General features: G+C 40.9%; 1 long non-coding RNA gene across 2 annotated transcripts; it reads right to left on the bottom strand.

Moving 5' to 3' along the window:
• Positions 1 to 975: 975 nt before the first annotated feature.
• On the bottom strand, positions 976 to 4634 carry LOC109889599 (uncharacterized). 2 transcript variants are annotated; one of them, XR_004209746.1, is made up of 4 exons: positions 2957 to 4634; positions 2774 to 2863; positions 2454 to 2583; positions 976 to 2371 (listed from the first exon to the last, which is right to left on the bottom strand). It is a non-coding gene; the product is annotated as an uncharacterized LOC109889599 (long non-coding RNA). The 2 variants fall into 2 exon arrangements; XR_002255297.2 differs by having other exon boundaries at positions 2454 to 2588; positions 2957 to 4633.
• Positions 4635 to 9491: the final 4857 nt, after the last annotated feature.

Genomic DNA, 9491 nt, shown 5'->3' with positions numbered 1-9491 from the left:
GAGTACTTTTTCCACCACTGGTTATTTACATTTTAGTCATTTAGATTACGGTCACACTGGTCACCTGTGGGAATCGCACCCAGAACCCTGGCGACTAAACCAAACTGTGCTTCATCAAATTGCAGAACCAAATTACTTGGTTTGAAGTTGAGATTACATTAAAAGTACATGGTGCAAGTGATCAATGCCGTTCGAGATTCTACATAGACTACAGCAACTGATGCATGCTATCTTGAACATGCACGCTTTATAAGATTAACGTTACAAATGTATAGTTACAGTAACCTCAAAATATGGCTATGGATCTGTTACTTATTTTAAGGTTGAATAAATACTGTTATACTAGTTTGAAAGATAGCCTTAACTTTAGGCTATTTATTTACTGTATTACAAAAGTAATATTGAATTGTGTTTAGTTGACAACGCAACCAAATATCAACATTTAAAGGATATATTTACTGCTTGGATAGTTACATCTAAGACACTGGCTTAATTCCTTTCTTGTTGGTTGAGTTGGAGACATGAAGACAAATAAAATGTATTAACTTGTTTTGTCGACAAATTGACAGGCTATTTATTGTATTTCAAAAGTTATATTGAAATGTGTTTAGTCGACAACATCAATTTAGGCATCAGGCATGTCACTTCCCCCATTGGCTGACGGTGCTAATATAGAATGGGACCAAAATATACAAGAAAACCAGTTATTCCAGCTTAGCAACTTTGTCGCTATATTTAGCGACTATTCAGACTCCTCTAGGGATTTTTTTTTTTTAAAGTGACTAGCGATAAATCTAGCGACTTTTTCCAGGGTTTATTGGAGACCGATCCTCTTCTCAATGTGGGCCCCACCCCTGTCCCAAAGCACTCACAGGCGGCCCAGTACTTGCGCAGCAGTCCCTCCCAGCTGCAGTCAGAGCAGGAGATGTTCACCTCTCCAAGTACAGACTGCAAATGAATTGCGCATGCGGGAAGCTGCCGCTGGCTGATTAAATGTAAAAGGTTCTGTGTCTAAAATAAATCACTGCATTTGACTCACACAGCCTCAGTCACTTACTCACCTTGTCCACTGTGTGTGTGCCTCTCTGTGACGTAAGCTAAACATCTAGCTTCATGTCTCAGTCTAAACTCTACTCAAAAATACAGAAAGGAGTGGGAATCAAACCCTGAATTCAAAGGCTGGTTGAAGCCGTTTATTGGAGATGATACACGGGCATTCTGCATGTATTGTAACGCTGATTTCTACGCCAAACTTAGTGATGTAAAAAAACACATGACAACAATGAGGATTCTGTGTTATGCACTATAGCCCGTCACCATATATGTGATTGAATATTATCTGCTGTTGGCTTGTGTGGATGTATGTAGGTGTTATGCAACATAGCTAACAGTTTCAGGGCCATGGGCCTTTCTCATGATGGAAAAATACAGAATAACATAAAAACAGACACATACAGAACGTAGTGTAGCAAACCACAGACTGTTTTTGTTTGAACTCAAACTTAACAATAACAGAAACCAGATAGATATGTGATAACGGTATCTAGGAAATGAGCGCATAGATACTCGACACAGCAAGTTACATCTATCAACTGGAGCGCCCGGGGGCTGGTACCAGCTCGTACGACAACAATCAACGATAGGCTGGGTGAGTTTAAACCACGCCCAGTCTCTACTCTGACAGGCCGGCTCGGAAGAAGGAACTACTACTGTCATCAGGGTATATTATAATATCTTTGTCAGGAACAAGTCAGTTCTCTGTTTGCCCTGCGAGGTGGGACAGAGAGCCCGTATATACGAAAATTGCATTTACCACTTATTGCTTAGCTAATAAAAAAATACATGGTGAAACATAGTATACAATCGGTGACTCATTGTCATATTTATCCTGATACCAGATTCGAATTGACGCAAATCTAACACAACTCAAAAACATACTCAAAAGGCATACATAGCCTTGTAACAGTTCCACCCAAAACGAGCTGCCATTTATGGTTTAAAAAATGTACTCTGCAAAAAAGGCTGAGGCCACCATGGCATTAGCTATTGCTAATGCTGGCATGTGATCACATTGGAGAAACATGTAGAGCTGCTTTCTCAGACTCCACTACTGCTACCCACTTCAAAATGCACAGGACAAAGTGCACAGAAATGATTAATGGTGTTCTAGCACCATACTTTCTGAAAAAGTTTTGCTACACTAGCATAAACATCTGCTAACCATGTGTATGTGACCAATAACATTTGATTTGACTACAGAGTGAAAATGCACTGACTGATGGAAGCAGGAAACATGCTTAACGTATGAGCCTCTTTTGTCCCACCTTTCCCTTGGTTATTGGCTGTTTGGCCCGAATCGCTGACATCTCTCCTGGAAAACATCAGTGGAAAACAAGTCATTTTCGAAAAGGACATTGTAATTAAGAATAGGTCTATGTAAGGTATAAGCATACCGGTCAGATTTTGTTCATAGAAATTGCCTTCCTCTGATGATCCTGATGGCCCTGGGACATAACCATCTTCACTGTTGTCAATACTGGTTATTGAGTCATCAGTCTTGTATCCAAGTATAGCTTTGGTCAACTGTACTGCAGAAAAAAAGTATTTGGACACTGGCATATTTTGATTAGTTATGGCTCTGTGCTCCTCTACTTTACATTTTGTTATAATACAATGAATATGGGATGAAAGTGCAGACTTGCCTATCTTTGATTTTCAAAGCTGATTCACAAGAACTTACAGTATGTGCTGGTGTTAAATGACACTAACTTACATATACGCTGTCTGTTCTGATCAACAGCAGTGCATCATCCAACACATGGACTATCGACCCAGAGGTACTGGCAGCCTCGGTGTCTGACATCTAACGATACAATAAAATGAAATTAGGCATGTGCAAATTAGGCAATTGAAAATGATTCAACCATCCCCAGTATCCTCATTCTAACTGACAAACCTGAGCTTCGGGATTTATTATTTCCTTTTCAAATCTGGCCTACAAGTTGAATTATGTTTCTTTTAGAGTTTCCATGCGTCTTCTTAGCCTCTGCAGTGCATTCGTAAAGGAAGACAAATTTCAAAAAGAATGGTTGACACTTAAAAGAATGACAAGATTGTTCGGCACACAACAAAGGGGATGGGCTGGGGGACACCAATGACTGTTATCATTGACTGATAGAGGTCCTACAAACATCTATTACAATTTCCTTTTTTAAAACGACTTTCAAGGAAAAAAGCAAGTATAAGCATAACATAAGCACATTATACAAGTTCCTGGATACAACTAAAGCTGATATGCTTTTATGGATGGACTAAACGAGAAACAGTGATATGGCTAAAGCAAGGCATCTGAATTGGCACAGTCCTAACAAATGTTACACTTTCCACAATCCTTATTCCTGTTGTGGTGTAGCTCCCTCCAGTAACCACGAGCACAACCGTTCCTTGACAGAATTATCACCTTCCGCGAGAACTATAAAATAAATGAAAATACATTTATGCACACTCTTACAAACTTATCTTACGAGTGACTTATTAGCTTGGTATAACTCTGAAGTGCTTACATACATAAACAATTTAGCCGATGCTGTAACTGTATCAGATTAAACACATGAATAAAGGAAAAATAACTAATTTGCTGCTTATTACAGAAGGGAGGAAATCAAACTTCACCCTTATTATTCCTGGCATGAATTCACACTTTATCCTTAATTATTATAACGTTACCATCCTAACATACACACTTCAACCTTTATGAACTACACCCAATGACATGGAAAATTAGCTAACAGAGCGCGGGATTGCCTTCCCTCCAAAAGTGTGTTGCTACAATAAGGATCCCCGTTACAACAGTTATTAGCTACGTAGTTCCGCTTGTCTTATCATTTCCCACGCATAGCGAACACGTAAACAATTCAAACAAAAAACAACGACATAGACTTACAGGTGAACTGTCAGTTACATGTGGTGTTTCACTCTTTTACGTGCAAAGCTAAAATAACTTGCAACTTATTTCTCTTTGGGTAAGAAAGGGCGATAAAAAAAACTGCCAAAACTTAAAATAAAATAATTTAATAAGGGGATTTATTTAAATATTTCGGCACACATGCATGCTTATGACTTGACAAAACAGATGAAAAGGAACTGGCTTTTCTAGCTAGCTTGTAAACCAATTCAAGTTACACTGGCAATATTATTTTCCAATGCATGTAACATTGGGTTAACCACAATCATGTATTCTGAATCAAAGACATGTTTACCAATTATGCTAAACTAGCACGCTAACCGCTAGCTAGCACGCTAATCATTAGCAAGCAGTAAATAAGTATAAGGTAAAAACATGCAAAGTAACAATTGCACATGAATGAATTGTTTGGATAAGCCTACCAATTTCAAACTCATGACTCAGTATATCTGACACAATGTGGCTTTCGGCCATTGTCAATGCATGTTGTATTCCACCGAAAGACATACATGAGCTAACATTAATTACAAATAAAGACAATGGGAACATGCATTGCTTGCCAATACACCACATACAATTATGGTTAAAATATTGGTTAACAGTTTAGTTAATAGTTTACCTTCTTGCATAAATGCGAAGGTCTGCAACCATCCTCCTCTTCCTTAAAAAAAACGTGCTGCACAGCTGCTTTTGTTGTGATCATGCTCAGGCAGAGACAAATCAAATCAAATCAAATCAAATTTATTTATATAGCCCTTCGTACATCAGCTGATATCTCAAAGTGCTGTACAGAAACCCAGCCTAAAACCCCAAACAGCAAGCAATGCAGGTGGAGAAGCACGGTGGCTAGGAAAAACTCCCTAGAAAGGCCAATACCTAGGAAGAAACCTAGAGAGGAACCAGGCTATGTGGGGTGGCCAGTCCTCTTCTGGCTGTGCCGGGTGGAGATTATAACAGAACATGGTCAAGATGTTCAATGTTCATAAATGACCAGCATGGTCGAATAATAATAAGGCAGAACAGTTGAAACTAGAGCAGCAGCACAGTCAGGTGGAAGTTGAAACTGGAGCAGCAGCATGGCCAGGTAGACTGGCTTGCCAGGTCATTTCCCATTTCTAGTAAATTCAGTTAAAACTGTTTCAAAGCCTGAAAACTATCACAATCTCAGCAAATTACAGGGAAATTCATGGATTATTTAAACATACCATGTTGGTAACGGTGCAATATAGAAGTAGTATAAAAACTTGCACCCAGCGACCGAAACTTTTCAGCTGCAGCAAAGTTTTAAAACTACCTCAATAAAAGAAAAACAATTGCATACATGGCAACCCTGGGGAGAGATTTGTCACTGCAGCATGGTGGAAGGGGAACTTTGTTGACCTGTGACATTTTTGGTAGTTTGGTACTTTTGTGCACTCTGCAGTGGGTGAGGGGCAGAGCCTCGAGTGAAAATGATGGAGAGTAGACAATGATTCCACCAGGCCAGATTTCTGAATATGTGTGCAATAATATTACTGTCACCTACATTTCCTTCGATAATTTGGGTTTGTAGCTTACACAGTCAGTATCAGTGGCAAGGTAGCCTAGTGGTTAGAGCGTTGGACTAGTAACCGAAAGGTTGCAAGTTCGAATCCCTGAGCTGACAAGGTACAAATCTGTCGTTCTGCCCCTGAACAGGCAGTTAACCCACTAGGCTGTCATTGAAAATAAGAATTTGTTCTTAACTGACTTGCCTAGTAAAATAAAAAATCTGTGAGTTGTTTTAGTGCAGCTACTTGAATGGTCTGTAGACTTGCTGACACAAAAGTAGCTTATGGCAGGTTAAGATTCTAACTAGCAACCTAACCCCTCAGCAATCAGGTTCACTACCTGCACACAGACCAAACAGCCTAGTGATATTAACAGCCACCTCTTACTATAGGCACTCAGCTACTCTCACCATCTCTCTTTCTCTCTCATAACAGGCCTTCTTTAAATCCTATTCACATTTACCCTACACTAGACCCCTGGTTTCACAAGGTGGAATAAAATGTTCTGATAATAAGTGATTTCAGGTTTGTACTGCTGTGAAGACGTAGGCCTTTACATCAGCATTGATCTCTTTGCAAAAAGCCTCAAGAAAACTTGGGTAACTGATGTTCATATCTTAAAGGATAAGATAATAATAAGCTTTTGTCAGGAATCAGGATTAGGTTAATAAAGCCAACGCAACCTCATGTTTTACAAATGGTAGGCTACCTTATGGTAGGCCTAGTTATAAAATGACATTATAGGCCGACACTGTACACTATAGGCCTATTTCTTTGCCGGATTATGGCCTGGTGAGGGATGAAAAGCACCTGTTCAAAATGGGGTAAAGCTGAGGGAACATAAGGCGGTCCCCAGGATTTCAGTTCCCTGTGTTAGCTGTTGTAATCCTCTTGCTGCATTTATTTGTAGATAGAATCACCCCAACAGGGAGTTATGAGTTGGGAGGTATAATCAAAATGTCTGCTTACTGCTTTTGAGGGAGCAGCAGAAAAGTGTATCCAAGCTGGGGTACCCCTTGCTAGAATTGTTAGTTGTAGCAGTAGTAGTAGCCATGTAATGGCAGCAGTGTTGTAGTCGAGTCACTAAAGCATAAATCCGAGTCAATACACAAGACCCTATGGCTAACTCTGAGTTGAGTCAAAGTCACCAATGTTTGAATTGAGTCCCTGTGTTTGAATCCCGGTCCAAGATTTGAAGTCGAAGACAATGGGTCCATATTATCTTAATATTAAGTTGTTAACCCAGTCAGATAGTGGCGGGGGGTATTTGATCAATCATTTTTTAAATTTATGTGCCAACAAATGTTTCTATGCTACAGGTCAAGCAGATTGTCAGCTAGCTAGCTACCTAATTAGGTAACATGATTGAACATGGTGTGGCTGCACAGCTTCTCTATCTTTGATGTAATCTAAACAGAAACTGAAAGACAGAGACAAACACAGATACACTTTTATAAACTATACTGATGTCAGATATTAGTGGCTAATGTTCACATTCTGTGGAGGTCAACTGCTCCTAAATCTGTGTGTGTGTGTGTGTGTGTGTGTGTGTACGTGGTTTGGTTTGAAGCTTCTCTAACCAGCTCTGTGTTGTTGTCCTCTGGAAACACCTCTTTTCAGCGCTGCAGTCGGACATAGACTGTCTGGCCTGAGCAGGAGGAGAGCGGGGCCTTTGGTCCTGGATGTTTGACCTCTGGAGAGGATTGGCCTGGATCCTTCTAACCAGCTCTGTGTTGTTGTCCTCTGGAAACACCTCTTGTTTTCAGCGCTGTGATAGAAGATTAGCGCAGCAGCTGTGGCAGACAGATTCTGCTAGTGAGCGTAAACTGAGAGCACACAGCTGATTAACCCCTTCACTGCCGGCCAGAGAAATTGAAATGTATGCAAATGTTTCCCAGTTTATGCAAATACTTGCACCATGACGTGAAACCGTGAAAGAAAGAAGGCCATGTTTCAGTTATGGTGACGCACGATCACATGTAGCCTAACTAACCTAACCTTCTTTCTTGAACCAGTTCTAGAACAATTGATACAGCCATACTGCTCTGCTAAGTCATAGCTTCTCCTGCATGTTTCTCTAGAGAGAAACTGGGTACGATGCATGACTGATCTTACACTGCAATGTGAGTCTTTGCACTGCCCCCCATATAAATGTCTACAAAAATGTGGTGACACCTCTTAAACTTGATGGATATCTTTATAATGCTAGTAAGCTTTGGGCTTTGGTGGAGAGAATGTGTTTCGGAATTAACCTTAGACAACAATACATAAGTTGCCAAAAACGTTTTATTATGATGGACTGTGAAAAACAAATCAAATCAAATTTATTTATATAGCCCTTCGTACAACAGCTGATATCTCAAAGTGCTGTACAGAAACCCAGCCTAAAACCCCAAACAGCAAGCAATGCAGGTGTAGAAGCACGGTGGCTAGGAAAAACTCCCTAGAAAGGCCAAAACCTAGGAAGAAACCTAGAGAGGAACCAGGCTATGTGGGGTGGCCAGTCCTCTTCTGGCTGTGCCAGGTGGAGATTATAACAGAACATGGCCAAGATGTTCAAATGTTCATAAATAACCAGCATGGTCAAATAATAATAATCACAGGCAGAATAGTTGAAACTGGAGCAGCAGCATGGCCAGGTGGACTGGGGACAGCAAGGAGTCATCATGTCAGGTAATCCTGAGGCATGGTCCTAGGGCTCAGGTCCTCCGAGAGAGAGAAAGAAAGAGAGAATTAGAGAGGGCATACTTAAATTCCCACAGGACACCGGATAGGACAGGAGAAGTACTCCAGATATAACAAACTGACCCTAGCCCCCCGACACATAAACTACTGCAGCATAAATACTGGAGGATGAGACAGGAGGGGTCAGGAGACACTGTGGTCCCATCCGAGGACACCCCCGGACAGGGCCAAACAGGAAGGATATAACCCCACCCCCTTTGCCAAAGCACAGCCCCCACACCACTAGAGGGATAACTTCAACCACCAACTTACCATCCTGAGACAAGGCTGAGTATAGCCCACAAAGATCTCCGCCACGGCCCAACCCGAGGGGGGAGGGGCGCCAACCCAGACAGGATGATCACATCACTGATGTTTTCCAGGAGAGATGTCAGCGATTCGGGCCAAACAACCAATGACCAAGGGAAAGCTGGGACAAAAGAGAGGCTCACACGGTAAGCATGTTTCCTGCGGCCTTCAGTCAGTGCATTTTCACTCTGTAGTGTCAACTTATGGCCGTACTGTGCTGGTCCAGATCAATCCTGTCTTTACCAGTTAGTGTATTTCCAACCATGCCAGCACAGAACGGTTCAGTTTGGATTGGACACAAGTCAAGATGTTAGATCTGGAACTAGTGTGTCAGGATAGATGATAACACAGAAGGATTACCACGCTTTACATTGTTTTTCTTGAGGGAGGGAACTTGATTTAATAGGTATTGCTTTTATTAGAAGGTTTACATTGCAAACAGATTGTTGAGCTTAGATTCCATACAGATTGAGTCTGCCTTGATGTCAGCATTGCACATTCTCCTCTCACATCCTTATCTATGTAGTTATTTAGTTGGGATTGTTAGTATAATTTCAACACACTCAGATACAGCTGTAACCTTGTAGAGTTAATACAGAGAGATGTTCAAGTACTGTATTGTAGTCAACCTTTAATTAATACAGTCATTCATAATGCCATATCTTTACAAAGGTGCCAAAGGAACATAAAGTTATTGGTCGACAATAGAGGTGGATGCAGTTGAAGATTCCTTAATGAACTTTATCCGAATGGAGAAAAATGCCTGGAAAACAAGACTGTGAGAAATGCATTGCTGCTTCTCCCCAAGCGCTAGTAAACAGGGACTGGAAAGCAGTACAGTTCTATAGACACACCAGAATAGTTGCAGATCAGAGAAAATATGTGTATGAGATGCTTCTGGCTCTCTTGGTGTACTTCTGAGGATTTAATGGGACTTACTTGACTTAAGCTCATAGGCAGATGAC

The sequence above is a fragment of the Oncorhynchus kisutch genome, linkage group LG4 (assembly GCF_002021735.2).
Source record: "Oncorhynchus kisutch isolate 150728-3 linkage group LG4, Okis_V2, whole genome shotgun sequence".
Taxonomy (NCBI): Eukaryota; Metazoa; Chordata; class Actinopteri; order Salmoniformes; family Salmonidae; genus Oncorhynchus; species Oncorhynchus kisutch.
The sequence above is the reverse complement of the archived record's forward strand: the minus strand, read 5'-3'. Positions and strand labels throughout refer to the sequence as shown.